Source organism: Anser brachyrhynchus (assembly GCF_964034855.1).
Source record: "Anser brachyrhynchus genome assembly, chromosome: 5".
Lineage (NCBI taxonomy): Eukaryota > Metazoa > Chordata > Aves > Anseriformes > Anatidae > Anser > Anser brachyrhynchus.
This window is the reverse complement of record NC_137699.1, coordinates 38,806,672-38,821,918: the sequence shown is the minus strand read 5'-3', so window position 1 is coordinate 38,821,918 and position 15,247 is coordinate 38,806,672. Positions and strand designations below refer to the sequence as shown.

At 40.3% G+C, this 15,247-nt stretch overlaps 1 long non-coding RNA gene across 3 annotated transcripts; it reads left to right on the top strand.

The window, feature by feature from the left end:
• Nucleotides 1-16: 16 nt before the first annotated feature.
• On the top strand, nucleotides 17-13,844 carry LOC308196712. 3 transcript variants are annotated; one of them, XR_013952359.1, is made up of 6 exons: nucleotides 17-1,124; nucleotides 2,462-2,625; nucleotides 4,851-4,974; nucleotides 6,630-6,667; nucleotides 6,750-8,090; nucleotides 11,679-13,844. It is a non-coding gene; the product is annotated as an uncharacterized lncRNA (long non-coding RNA). The 3 variants fall into 3 exon arrangements; XR_013952360.1 differs by having other exon boundaries at nucleotides 17-2,625; nucleotides 6,756-8,090; XR_013952361.1 differs by having other exon boundaries at nucleotides 17-2,625.
• The last annotated feature ends 1,403 nt before the right edge of the window (nucleotides 13,845-15,247 follow it).

Below are 15,247 nucleotides of genomic sequence, written 5' to 3'. Positions count from 1 at the left end.
GCACTTCGGCGCTGCGGCCTCCGCAGCGCGGCGCGCCGCCGGCCGCCATTTGGGGGCGCCGCGGAGCTGGAGACGGGGCCTCGCGGCCGCCATTTTGTGGGCGCAGACGGCGCGGCTTCCGGCTTTGTGGCTGTGGGGGCGCCCTGAGGGAAGTTCCCCGCTCCCACGGCGTGCGTCTGCCTCGTGTGGGAGTACTCCCGGCCGTTTGTGTGCAAGAAGGCAGCTTTATTATTTTTTTTTTTTTATCTTGTTTTAAACCTTAGTCATCGTCTGGAGAGCTGCCCCAGCTTTAATGGCTTTTCCTCAGCCGAGGATGTGACCTCCTTCGGCTTGGTGTGTGTGATAGCAGTTCTTTCCAGAAGAACAAAAGTGGCTTTAATATTCATCTGAGTGCTGCTTTGGGAGATGAAATCTGATCGTTGCAAAGCCTATTTAAATAACATAACTGTTTCCTGTTGTCAGGATCTGCTGCATGAATTTAGCCCTTAATTAAAATTCTAGTGCAGATTTCGGCAGCTGGAAATAGAACAGTGCAATTAGGAACACTCCAAATATAGCGCTGACTTTTTTCATGCTACCATCTCATCTACATGGAGTGGGAACAGCCTCATCTTTTTACTTGTCTTGATACTCAGAAAAATGAGTACTACAGGATATAATTGATTGGGAGCCATTGAACAAATATAGTTGATGCCAGATGTAGCTCAACCAGGCACCAGTAGAGAAAGGCTCTAATATTCCTTGTCATCACTGTCAACAGTTGGAAGTAAAATTTGGGTCAACCTACAGAACTATTGAAGAAGTAAATAATCCTTCCCTTCCTCCTGCTGATAGAAAAGAAGCCAAATCTGAAAGAAATCATTTTGTTCTAAAAAATAAATGATTTTGTTCGTAAAAAAGAAGGGTAAATTCACCTTTTTTTTTTTTTTAATAGTTGCTAAACAATTTCTTGATACAGGCTTTTTTTGGGCACAGACGAGGCCAATTTCTTGGAGGAAGCTAAAGGCAATGTTTTATTGCCTTTTTCCTCCTGTAGGTCCTTCAGCAGATATATTGCACTACATGAAAGAGCAGTACAATGTAAAATTGAGCGATAAAGAACGTTGAGTGTCTTATAATGTCAGGTATGTGGCCTGTGTGTACAAAGTCTGTGTAGTGATATATTGATTTATTACAAATGCCATCTAGATATAGCCTCTTTTGGTTGATTTGCTTCTTTGCATTTCTTCATACTGTATAATTATGTATGTGCAACCAAGTTTCAGTGATGAAATCAGTTTCTTGAAGCAGCGTGGTTAAAATGGTACGTAAACTTCACAGAGGTAAGGGAAGAAAATCAGCGATTGTCTTCACAATTACAATCTTTGTCATAAAGGCATGTTGGAGGGAAAAAATTGACAGCAAACCTCATTGTACTTCTTATGTATGTAATTACACAGACTAAGAGATTATATCTTACTGTAACTGCCTCTGGTTTACCTACTTACCTTGGATTACATTCAGACTGAGGAGGCCTGGGCTAGCCACAAAAATTTCAAAGATTGAACATGAGAAAACATTATTTTCTCCATAAAATTTTATTTCAACTGGAAAAGTAGTAATACTATCTCAAAGAGTTTTGAGATTTGCATCGCTCGTATAGAGATTTGCAGAGAAAAGAGTGAACATTGTGCTTTCCCAATAGCATTACCATTTTGTAACTGAATGTTTTATTTTCCTGTTTTGTTATTATTCCCAGGAAATACACGTTTTTCCTGTTTTGTTATTATTCCCAGGAAATACACGTTTTTCCACATAGAATCTACTCAGTGATTTTTAATCACCATGTTTAATCCATGCAGTAAAGGATCTGTTGTTACTACTCCCCCTAGGGTGAATTATTATCTAAAGGTGGCCTGGAAACTCCACAAAAATATCGGCTTTGCCATCTAGTGGAGATCCTCAAGAACAGCAAGTAGCCTTCGACCAGGAGAGGCAGGTGTTTTTGCTTCCCCAAGTGCAGCATCACCACGAATAGAAGCACTGGTGCAAAAACATTAGGCAAGGCATCTGATGTCAATCTAGTAATTAAAGTAGGAATGTAAGCCATGGGAAAGGTGGGAGAACAAAAGTCATAAAACCCTGTTACAAGCAACATATGGGCATCATTAAAAAAAAGGTTGAAAGGTAATTAAAGGAGCTCTAATGACAATAAATTACACTTATCTCATAATAAAAATTTTAATGCCAGTTTCTCCTGTGTCATTCTTTCATTTTCATTCCCAGTTCCTTCTCTGTCCTTTTCAGTTCTTCTCATGTCTCTCCTCTAATTTCTTCTCCCCAAATCTGCCTTTTTTTTTTCCTTCGTCCTGTCTGTTCTTTCCTACGTTCATCTACCGCTTTTGCTCCTCTCCATCCCCTCTTTTGCTTTGTCCCTCTGTTTTGTCTCCTACATTTTTCTATTTAACTTTGCTTTTGACAGATTTGTTGTAATGTCCTCAATGAAGAACCACTGCTGCAAAATTCCTGCCAATTCCATTTGGTGCTTGTTCACAAAACCAGAGAGGACACTACAAAGGCTGAAGAGTCTGATGCTATGGGGGATGGAGGGCACAGGAAGCTCATTGGGACAGCATCTAACTTTTGGCAAGTGTTTATTTAGCATTAAGCAGTGGGGTCTTAACTGTAAGATTGAAATCTGCCAAGTTATGCTAAGTTATGTGATAATATTAACAATAATAGCGTGGTGACAGTTCTATATTTGTACCTCTTTAATAGCACCCTTTTTGGAAAGCCAATCCTCCCAGTTTATTTGTGTAAGAAACAAAAGAGACTCTTTCATCTAGGAAGTGAATTTCAAACTGTTAGCTCATCTTTTGCAGGGAATCCTCAGAAGCAAACTGGGTGGTTACATTTTATGTCATTTTCTCTGTCAATAATGAGCATCTGTCAGGATACCGGGGGAGTTCCCGCATTCATTTAAACCTGGTTTGTTTGTTGGGGCTTGCAAAGACTGAAGGCACACGGGTGTGTTTTAAAACGCGCTCTGAGCTGAACTAAAGCTGGATAATAAAAGCAGAGTAACAAATCATGGCTGTGCTGTTTAGTACACAGACATTCATTTGGCCCTGCAAATTAGCAAAGCAAGTTTTAGGTTCATTTCTGTAGGTGTTAAAAGCATACAAGAATATTGCGGAATCGCTGTGCTTGTGTTTCGGTTAAGATCAGTCCCTTCTGCCGTGTCCCTGAGGGATTTAGATGCAACAGAAAGGTACAATTCTGTTGCATGGGAGAAAGCATCTCTTGCAAAGTGCAGAGCCCAGTTCCTCCGTCATTTCTTGCACAGTCTCTCAAAGCTGGCAAGGGTGGTGGTGGAGAAGGTCGAAGGGATCTGCTGTTGTGTAGATCCAGCTCATAGCTGAGTGGGCGTACAGCAAAAGGAAGGGGATGTTGCAGGCTTCAATCTACAGAAAAGCCCATGGAGTGCCAGTGTCCTGAGTTCAGCTTCTCAGGAAGTATTTGTCCTTAAGTAGGCTCTGAACACAGCACCAAATACACAACAACAGAGTGCAGTGCTAGTCTTTCGTTCATGGTACCAGCTCCAGCCTGGTGACGCACAACAGAGCTGCAACACTAACATGGAAATCCCAGATGGCATTCAAACTGGCTGTAACAAACAATAATTTCCACTTCAGTAGCATGTGAGGAACTCACAGCGCATTGCAAACTTTAATTAATCCTCACAGTCCAGTTGGGATGCAGAAGGATTACATCACTCATCACTGAAGGAAAGATAGCTCCAGCACAAACCATGGCAACTCTGCAACATTATTCAGGAATTTCTGCCAGGATGCATACTGCACTGAAACTACAGGGGAATTCAAGTGGATAGAGTGAAGAGAGAAAGAATTAAATACAAACTGAAGCTCAAAATCAGCATTGCATCCCTCCCAGTACCAGGCCATGAAACAGAGATGTTAAACAGCAGGCAATTTACCACCACTGCAACCACCGCATAATTTCATACCCCAGTGTTATAGGTACTGATTGAGCTAGATGAGTATTGGCAAAAGTGTTGTTTGAGCAATTGCGGGGGATTCTAGCAGAAAAGCCGAAAGCACTGCCGAGCAGCTAATAAGTGGCTGTTCTTCAGTCACGCTGCACTCAAAATAGCTTTCCAACAGGGGAAAAAGCAAATTCTATTGGCTTCAACACCTGGTTGAGCAACTTAATAAGGACAAAATTGAAAGTTAGAGCTGAATCATTATTTATTTTATAACTACATCTTCATCACACAGTCCACTCTAAAATGGGAGTTATTTCATTTCAAATCAAGCTCGTGCCAGCTTTTTCTGTAAGCTCATTCAGCACAGAGGTGAGGCGAAGGTTTGTTGAAAACAATTTCTGACAGCAGCTGCTTTAGAGGAGGAGAGCAATCTGCAATCATGGAAAAGATTTTTTTCCCATTCTGCCTTGCCTTTCCCAAATTGTATTTCTTAAGTGTATTTATAATGCACCAGGAAAATGGTAGTAGTGCAAAGACTATACTTAGTATTATTTGGGTAACGTTGATTTCCAAGCAGTACTTCAAAAGTGATGAGCAAACAGTTATGAAAGCAAAATGAAGAGGACACAGAAAGCAGTTTGTTCCTCTCACTGAAATTACTTTTTATGTATTTGAAGACTGCTATTGTTTTACCTTTTAGTTTTCTTTTCTCTGATGTTCAGCCGTTCAGACTAAGCTTAGTCTAAACTTAGGACGATTCCTTTAGCCTTTACTTACAATTATACTTCCATGAAGCTTGGTAATCACTGGTGTCTTCCTCTGTTGTTTTTGTTTGTTTGATTGTTTGTTTGTTTTTCCCCAATAGGATCATACCTTCCTTAAAGTACCCCAGATTGGACATAGCATCCCAGCTGGGGCATAAGCATCTTGAAGGAGAGCTGAAGAATTGCTAGATGTTTTGTAGGTGATACCACTGGCTAAAAATTGCAGTAAGTGTTTGCTTTTTTTTTTCACAGCTGCATGACATTGTTTACTCCCATTCAGCCTATGATGTATGTTAACATCCAAATCTTTTTCTGCCATGCTGTTACTTAGCTTGTCCTTCCTCACCTTTTGTTTTTGCAGTTCATTATTCTTGCCTAAATGCAGTGACCTGTTTGTTTTTAATGAATTGCATCCTCTCAACTCCTTATGGAGTTGTTCTACAATGCATACCTGTTATGTTTGATTGGCAAAAATATCTATCCACAGTAATTATGAATAAATCAACATGCTTGTTTATTTAAAAAGAAGCTGGTCTCTTCTCTAAGGAGAAGTCTACCAAATGAAATCTTTTTTTTTTTTTTATTGACGCAGATTATCATTTTTATCTAGTTTATTTCTCAGATAAGGGAATTCCTGCTGCCTCATTTTTAAAAAGACAGACTTTGGAAGCCTTTATTTGAAAATACAGACTAAGGCACTTAGATTTTTGCATTCTAGAATCACAGAAGGGCATACAGCCTTTTGGGTTGTTATACCCAAGTTTGTATCTACCACCATGCCAGTCAGTAAGTAGACATTACAGTAGAAATCCTGTCTACATGTTGCACCATTTTCCATGCATTTGTTTCATTTTTTCTCTTTTTGAAAGGGTTTCTCAGAAAAGAAAATATATATGTAGAAAAGGGAAGGTATTGTTTTTTGGTTTTTTTCCTCATCGGAATGTAAATTAGGAGAAGGACAGAGAGAAACAATGAAAAATAAGAGTGAAATGATGCAGGAAGAAGCAACAACTTCCTTCAAAACATTGTTTGTTCAGATTTCTTCAAAATATTTCATACTCGATTTGTTCTCTGTTTCCCATTTGTTCTAATATTTTGTGTACATTCAAGCAGTGCAAATGTGAATCTCTGTTCAACATAAAAAACCTTTCCAGCAGGTTCAGGCAAGGGCTTCTGAAAGGTACAGTTAGTTCCCCATGCTCATCACAGTGGGCAGAAATCCTTTCTCTCCCACTCCATCCCCATGCAAGTCAATACTGCTCTCGTACTTACTCAAACTCATTATAGAAATCTTTGCTTATATGCAGCAAAATACAGTTTTTCTCTTTTGTAATTCAGCTAATCTGTCGCTCCTCCTCAATAACAAGATACACATCCAAATCAATATGCTACCTTTCTCCTCTCCTGAACTGTTCTTTACAAAATAAGCATCAGTTTTGTGTGAGAAAAAGAATTGAAGGGAGAAGGCATTCTGCAAGTTAAATGTCATACTTTCTCCCATTGGGTACTTCAGTTTTATAGATACTAGTTTTTATAATGAACAGTGAATATTAAGAAGACTCTAATGGTGGCTTTCAATAGTGATATTTAGCAGGTTCTTTCTCTGGTTGGCTCTCCCTTTTTGTCTTTATATTTTGTGCCTAAGTGCCTGCAAAGAAATCATTATTTTCTGTTAGATGTTTAATCACAAACCTTGCAAGGAAATTTGCTGTTTTCCAAACGGTGCAGAACTAACTTCATTACTACATTGACATATTAGGTACATTTGTCAGCTGTGAAGTTCCATCTTCTTAAAAAAGTCCCTAGCCAATATTCCCTTTGGAAAAGATTATTTTCAAATGATACAATGGCTTGATGTACTATTTCCATCTTTCCTCCAGGTTCTTTCTTGCTGAATGTGACAATTTATGGGAGACAGGTAAGTTGCACAGTAAGTTGCGCTGCAGGCTTTGTGCCTGCAGTGGAAGGATTCTTATATGTATTTGTTCTTGTTTCTCTAGTGTCAGATCCTCAGCCTCCTTTGAAGTCAGCACCAATATATACAGAGGGTCTGGAGCATCTCTGCAAAACTGACTTACCTCAGCCTCATGGGAAATCAGTAGGAGCTGCGGGAGTGCAACACTGCTAAAAATGCATATTTTGCAATTTTTTAGCAAGTTTCTTCCAACAGCCTCAAAGCTGTTATGGTACCAGAGGCAGGCCTGAGGAAGAGAAGAATCTGGGTCAGCCAAAGCTTCACTGGTCTCAAACATCTGGACTGGATGAGCCTACATCTGTAGATAAATATATCAAGAAGTTCTGGATTCCTATTTCTGTTCACTGATCATTAGGTGTCATCATATGAGGTGTCACCTCAGTGTTCAGTCACGCAACTATCTGAAAGAAGAAACTTACTTTCTTTGTACAAGGGAGACTTCTAATGAGGTACTGGTCTTTTGTTTAGAGCTAATTGCTTTAAACACAAAAGCAATACTCATCTTATTAGACTTGCTGAAGATCTAAGTTCAGTTTCCGTAGGCTATGTGATCTTGGAAAGTAAGTTGGATCTCATCACACATCCTCTTCACTCCCAAAGATGGGGATATTACCACACCTGCCATATGTTACAATTTGGCACCCTTAGGGGAAGGACTCTATGTCAATAAACATGCACAAAAGGTGAGAGTGTGCTCAAGGTCTCGAGCATTTACTGCAGGACATAATATCCATAGTGCAATTTACAGAGAGAAATTACAGACCAGATATTTAGAGAGTGTACTTCATTCTTTCCATCATTTAGCAGATGGGAGAAAGTTAGAGCAATGGAAGTATTTTCTTAAGACCCCAGTATGAAAGTCACTCAGTGAGTGATTCTCTGAGAGGTATTAACTAGAATTCAATTTATTGCAGCTGACAACACTATAAGGAAAAAGAAGATACTATAGATAACAGTATATGCCTTCAAAGGCCAGGAAACTCTGGATTGTGCACCATTGGAGGATGATCTCCAGTCAGGACTTGGTATATGTTGCAGACCCCATCCATGAAGAAGGTCACTGGCGTTTTGGTATGATTTTCCTGAGCTTTTCCAGAATTTTCTTAGAATAAAATAGCTATTTTCATCATTTCTACTGTCAAACAAATGGACATTTGTATGTAAACACATTGCTTCACTAAAAGATAAATACAGGATATGCAGGTGGTGTAATCACTGGTGCCAAATGGGAGCTGCCAAAGGGCTTCTTCAGTACAATTAGCAGGCTAAGTTTTTCCTGCTGCCAAAGTGCACATGCAGCGCAACACGGACTCAGATACCAATGTGTATGGACAGGACAGGACAGCACAGGCCTGCACCTTCTCAGGTAAGCTATGACAGATCACTAACTCCTTAACATACAGTGCTCTTCCAGTTAGAATCTCTGTAAAAGTGGGTGTGCATGTGAACCCTCATGAGACCTCATGTACACCTCAAATTGTATGCAAGAACGCACCTGGAAAGAACAAATGCCAGAAAAGTAACAAACTCAATCAGAGTGCAAATGAAATAAGGCAGGCAAGAAAAGCTAGTTTTCACCATTGTACGTAAAATTTTCAGACAAAGAAAATTAATGTTTAAAATCAACGTGTTGCTGCTTTAAATATAGGTTTAACTAAACTTATAATGAATTGTAAATACAGGAGAAGTCTGTATAACACACAAATATATCTGTGTAACACATATGCTTACATACCTGTTTCAAGTCATTTCCTGCTCAGCTTCTTTGCTGCTTATAGCATTGTGTAGCACCTTCTGGTACATATGGTATCTTCAATGGAAAGGTGTTGTCACCTACTGTAATTGCACAGATTTCCCCTGCAGGAATTCAGCCGTACAACTACATTCAGAGCATAAAAAAAGTGTGAATTAAAAATACAACTTTGCTTTTTTTGTTATAACCAAGCATATATTATTTTCCCCCTAAAATAAAGACAGAAAAGACAGAAACATCATAGGATTATCTGAGCCTTCTACATATCATTCATAAAGACTGCCAAGTGTAGAAAGGACAGTGCTGCATATGTTATTTTTTGGCTCATTCTGGTTCTTTAACCCTAGCTTAACAGATAAACCTTATTTTTGTGTCACCTGTAAATAGTGTTATTGAAACAATTTATCAAAAACAGGGAGATGTTTCCTCTCTGCAGAATTCATCACATATTTATGTGTTATGTGAAGCAACGATTTTATACTGAAAATACATATGCAAACTGTAACGCTGCCATCAGCTCCTACAGAAGCCTCTTAAGTTTTATATATGCCACCATCAGATTTTGGGTGTGTTACGCATACAGGACGGCAGCTGAAGCTGGTTGAGAAGATCTCTTGAAAATTTACAGCAACACAGCTATCCACCCCGTTGCAGAGTTACCTCCAGTAACCCTACCCAGTTCTGGAACCCTTTCTTGGTGGCCATGTTTCCTTTTTCCCTTTGTCCCCAACAAACATTTGTTTTCCTCATGGCTTTCCCTGTGGAAGTGGACAAGAAAAATTAAATAATATCAATCTAGCTTTGCATTGCTGCAGTTGTCAGTGAAATGCCAGTTCAGACTACCTTGGCGCAGGTGCCCCCACAGAGGCAGTTCATCTCTTACTATTAGTATTATGCAATTACATTATTACTTCAAGGTCTCTAGATTGGGTCCTAATTGCACCAGGCTTTTTCTCTGACTAAAGCTGGCCTTTTTGTGTGTACATAAACTGTTCTGACTGATGACGTCGATCCAGGCTAACAGATTCCTACCCTCAGCCTTTTGTTACTGCTCCTTTTTTTGCAAGGGGATATTCCCTGCCTCTGCTCTGCTCTTTTAACTGTACACCCTATCATCCCCTCCCTTGGTTCTGTAAAATGATTCAAGTTTCAAAAAAATAATAATAACAAAAAATAAATGCTCTCAAGTATCAAAAGAGACACTCTTTAATATTACTCCCTCATTATTCAGTTGGGGAACTGAGATACAGAGAGATTAAGTGAGTTGCCAGAGGAAAAGGAGGAAGGTTGCAGGAAGAAAATTTAGTTCCTTTGAGTCACAGTTCAGCATCTTAAATAGAAACCCTCTTTGTTCTGACTTCACCTTACCTCTGAGTGTTGCCCAATCTCTTTATGCTCAAACTTTCCTCTTCTAGGCTGTATCTCTTCTCATTTCAAAGGGAGACTTTCTTGTCACACAGGACAGGCACGAAGGAGATTAAGGGGTTGTTCTAGCCTTTTCATCTCTGGAATTTTTCTTCACTGCTACTGCTGCAAGCTGCTGCATATATCACTAGCAAAAATGATGTCCTGGAATCACAGCTTTCGCTTCGCTGACAAAGGTGTTTTGGTGGTGGTAGTGGTGGTGGTTTTTGTTTTTTCCCAGTATCATATTTGTTCAGCGTACTGCTTGTTTGCTAGCTCCTGCCTGGCAAGGTTCGTCTACTAGCTTTGTACATAAATGTCAGGGATAATTCTGAAGGCTCAGCATGATTACCAGTTGGCCAGCTGCCATGTTGGTCTTTAGGATTTAATTTTCCATCCACAAAGTGGCATTTATTTATTTATTTGTATTTAAAAAGTTCCTCTGTTCCTATTGTCTCTAGATGTACAAACAAAAGGTTTTAGCTAAACATAAATACGCACTGTCTGAATTAATGCCCACTAATGAAAGCCCTTCATAACCAACCTAAACTAACACATGGATCTCTCCTACATCTTGACATTCTTCCATGCTCTTCCTCAAAGTCCAGAGAAAAGATATATTCTGCAATGTGACCCACTGCTGAAAAAACTTGGAAGATGGCACTCTAGTAGGGAAGCAAATTCCAGGATCAAGTATTGCATATTCCTACTTTCAGTCAGATTAGCACAAAGTGCAATTTTTTTGTCTCCTTTGCTTGAGGCAGAGAATCCTCTGTTGAGTTTGTACTGCATGCAGCTAGATACTGTAAAATATATTCACAGTAACAATTTCATTCAAAAATACCTATGGTCAGAACCTAAATTTTCCTTAAATTCTAAAAAAAATGAGTGAATTTATGCATGAAGGCATGGAAGAGGAGATTATTAAATCAATGTGGACAACTCTGCAGTGCCTTTGTAACTATTCTTAAAATAGTAATAGTCCTGCACATTTAAAACTTAAGTACGGGTACAACACTTCCATCAGTGTATCAAATGTATGGCCACTAAACAGTACTGGAATGTTGCTCATGATAAAACAGTAACCGAGAACTCCAAAGCAAGCTGCTACTAACAGCAGGAGCATTATGATGCTCCAAAGGCAACAGAAGAATTTTTGTTTTTTTAACCAAAGGGAGCAAGTCCTCCAGAAGTTTGGCTTCAGCAGACTCTTGCCGTAAAGAAAAGCATGCCTGGGATCTGTTTTCATTCACTACCACCAAAAATGCAGCTTTCTCAGCATATTCTTCTAGTCTGCCTTTCATCTGCACAATGCAATTTCTCTGAACTTTCCTGAGCTTGTCAAATTCTTCTAATACGTTCCTTAACTGGTGGACTCGGAGCTTTTCTTGCTTATACATCTTCTCCTTCAACACCAGTTTGCCTCTCATTTTCAAGCATATTCCTCACTGCTGCTATATCTTTCCCTTTATACTTGTTACTATCCCAGCATGCAGAAATCCAGCAGGACATTCCCATGATCTCTGCCTTCAGTTGTTCGTTGATTTTTATCCAGATCTCTACTCTGCAGTTCTACCTGTTTGATCTTGTTTTCTCTGTCTTTCAGTTAGATTCCACTCAGATTCTGGACTGATCCATGGCCTACAGCAACCCCTAAATAAACTAAGCTGCCCCACACCTACACTATTTTATTTGTACGTCTACTGTCGCTATTTTAAAATTAGGAGCAGCCTAGACTAGCTGTCTACAGCACTGTCATTGCTACTTTCACATCATCCCCATCCTCTGGTGCTCCAGTTCCAGGGCAAGCAAAGTGGGCTGCGTAATGCTGTCTACCCTACTCTCCAGTGAAGATCTGCAGCACCTTTAGAGCATCTGTGTGTTGGAATAATTAATGAGGTTTCCGAATCCAGCTCATCAACCTTCAAAGTTTTTTCTGCATGTCAGCAGTTCTTCTGCTCTTGCTGGCAAGTGTCATTTCCAGGGCAGAGCCTGCAGCTTCCATTAACTCGGCGTACTTCCACACCAAATCCTCGATGCAGCGTGTTGTGCCTCTCAGCGCACGTACTGCTTCTGTCTGACATGACCTGTAACAGGCTGTGTGCATCCCTGCGCCAAACGTCTCATTCTGCATTGTCGGTGGCTGAAGCACTCCAATGACACCAAAGATCCTGTTTTTGTCACAGTCAGTAACACCATGGGAAAGAAAAGGAAAGGAGAAGGAAATGCAGGCATTCATTAGTTGGAGCCTGGGCAATACCGGAGGATTTTATTCAGCTGCAATATAGTTTTGTCTGAGTGAGTTTCAAAGGTGAGCTGTATTAATACCAAGCTATTTTCTTCCCTTCTTTTTTTCTGCTTGCTGGTAATGTATCTCCCTGTTGTTAGAAACCAATTAGCGAGTGTATGGCACTGCAGAACCAGCAACATGACTTTCCAAAGGATCTTTACTGTCTGTGCAAATTCTCCTTCACTACTGTTACATAATCCTCTCCTTCTGGATGAGTTATTCTTCCATTTTATGCTGGTCTAGCATGAAATTACAAAGCCCCATGTTGCAAATTAGATCCCTGTAGGGATATCGTATGTATCAATAACCCAACTCCAGCTGGCCTCAAAAAACTGACCTTTTTAAATGCCTCAAAAACTGCCCTCTTGAATGGGACTGTCCACTAACCTCGCAGTGGAGAGAAGGCAATAGGGACAAGGAAGATTGTCACGTTTTGCATTGTAAAGTTTGAACTTGCCAGCCTCATTTTCAGTGTGCAAAATCATTATTGTTTTTAATAAGTTTGGAACATACAGCAGCTCTGAGTCACTTTTATTAAAATATCTTTGAACAACGTCCCTTTATACATGCCTCACAAAAAAGAGTGTGGGGAGAGAGAAGGGGATTCAGAGATGTGCAGTGAATTTCTATGGAAGAAAAGCCTAGTTGGGAGGACAGGAGGCGACGTCCCAACTTATTTTAACCCATACAGGATTTGTTCATCGCAGCTAAGGCTCACTAAAGCAGCACTCCACCGGCTTCATAAAACGCAAGGGAGATTTTGGCAAGAGATCATCACCGAAAAATCCCTGCTGATGACTCCTCACATGGCTTCAGGATGCCTCCTGAGGACTCCCTGTGGCTGTTTCAGATGTGCAGCCTCCCTGCCTGTGTTGTATACAGATGCAGGAGAGAAAGACAAACTCCTGTAGACAACAATGTGGGAATATTCCCATTTGAGGAGGATAAAAATGTTCAGCTTTCAAAACGGAAGGGAAATGCTCCTTGGACCAGTGTGACTTGTCACAAAACTGGAAAAGAAATATCTACATTCAACATCAGTTCATCTACTGGAATTACACGATCAGAAGTCCGAAATTCTAATTTTCTATTTGAAAGAAAGTTGAAAGGCCAGACAGTTACACCAGAGCCTGCTGTATTTAAGGGAGTATTCAGGTTTGGGTTGGCTAAAGTAAAATGCTCAAAAGAAAAATGTTGTGTTGAATAACATGGAAATACATAGTTTAAACTCATTCCTTATTCAACAATATTACTACATATGTCAAAAGGAAGCTGGTAAAGGAGGGAAACCAAGATTTGACCCTAAGTTAATTTCATGTTCCCTTTGCTTTGGACTGATAAGCATCAAATAAAGTTTGTGCTAATCAAGAGGTTACAAAACATTATAGAGGTGGATGATTACTGCTGATTATGGTAAAAAAAAATAAAAATTACAATATTTCAACTTTTCATGCACAAAAGTAGAAAGTCTTGAGAAGCCATTTCCTTCTCTTCTCTCTCCCATCTCTTCCCCCTCCCTGGTGCGTCACCATATCCATTCAGAGAACAGCAGGAGCGAGAATCAAACAGAAAATCATGTTGTTCTGCTTTCCCTTTTATCATATTCAACACTTGACCCAAGCAATCAGGAAGCAATTAAAAGCTTCTGTTTCAACTCCCCATCCTGTTCAAATTCTTGCCCTCATTTTGTTTTCTGAAACTTCGCTCTTTTAAAAGCTTGCCAGTGTGTGTGTGTGTGTGGCAACTTACAGACACATGTATGCCCTTGTTCTTTCAGTCAAGTGATATTATAAAATGTCTTTTCATTTCTAACAGGGTTCAGTCGTCTTTGTAACAAACACGTCCTTTAACAAAATTCTCAACCTTAGTGCTTTTCAAAATGCCTCTAATGATTTCTAATTTACTGACATTTTCCCTGAGCCCCTCATCAATTTGACTATTCAAATTGCTAGCAGTGTTAATAATTCCTCTGTCTCCAGCAGACCCACTGTAGACCTTGAAATCCCTCTGCTGCCTCTGCAGACAAGAACACATCTGGCTGCGCATCCATACCACACTGGATCAGAGTATTTATTAGCCTGGCAGCCGAGCCTCATCACCATGCAATATGATGATTAACGGCTTCATTTTCACCATTGCTATCCAGAAGGGCCTCTCACGGGGCCATTTCCTCCCCTTACTTCTGTCTTACAGTGGTGTAATTCCACTGATTTCAGCACATGGAGAACAGCGTGAGCACAAGGGTCCGTGTTTCTAAGGGTTTGTGGGGAAGATTTTGAGAAACATTTGGAGCTGGATGCCAAATTTTCCTTCCATGTCTTTGAAAAAGTCCAGATGTCTGTACTTTGGGGGAGATTTGAAGGGGAAGCAGATGCAGGCTGACCTGTCTTCAGACAAAAGCCCAAATTTCTAAAATGGCCCGATGTGTGCTCTGAGCCGAAGATACAGAAACAAGCTGGGCATGACCTTGCTGCACGTCAGCGGAAGCGTGCTAATTGCTCTTACTCTGTGGTACATGAAAGGCACTTGGAAATGGTTTATCTATGAGGGCAGTTCAGCCCTTGGAATGTTTTGCATTCTAAATTTCTGGACAGAGCTCCCATGCAGGGGCTGCTTTCTAAGTCACTTACTTCAAAATTTCCTGGACCGAAGTGCTGATATCCATGGTGGTACACATGCAGCTAGCAATGGATGGGTGCATTTCCTAAAGCAGACCCTCCTGCTTGTACATGCAGAACACAGACATGAACTACATCTGCTGACACTGCACCAGACAATGAAAATAACCAAGCTCAGACAGGGACCTGATGGGCTGCAGCAGATAGTTAGGAGAGCTGTTGTAAAGCAGCAGTGCTGTGGGGGAGAATCCCTTCACAATTGTAGCCCAGCAATTAGAGCATGAGGAACTTGGTAAAGATTTCTAGTCTAGTCTTTGTTTTAACCAGAAACTTCCTCATAATTGATTTACTTAGGTCTTCTGGGCCTTGGTTTCCTTGTTTGTGAATCTGCAGTTGAGATATCCATCTTCCCGGGGTGATGTAATTAGCTTATGTTTACAAAATGCTTTGTGATACTG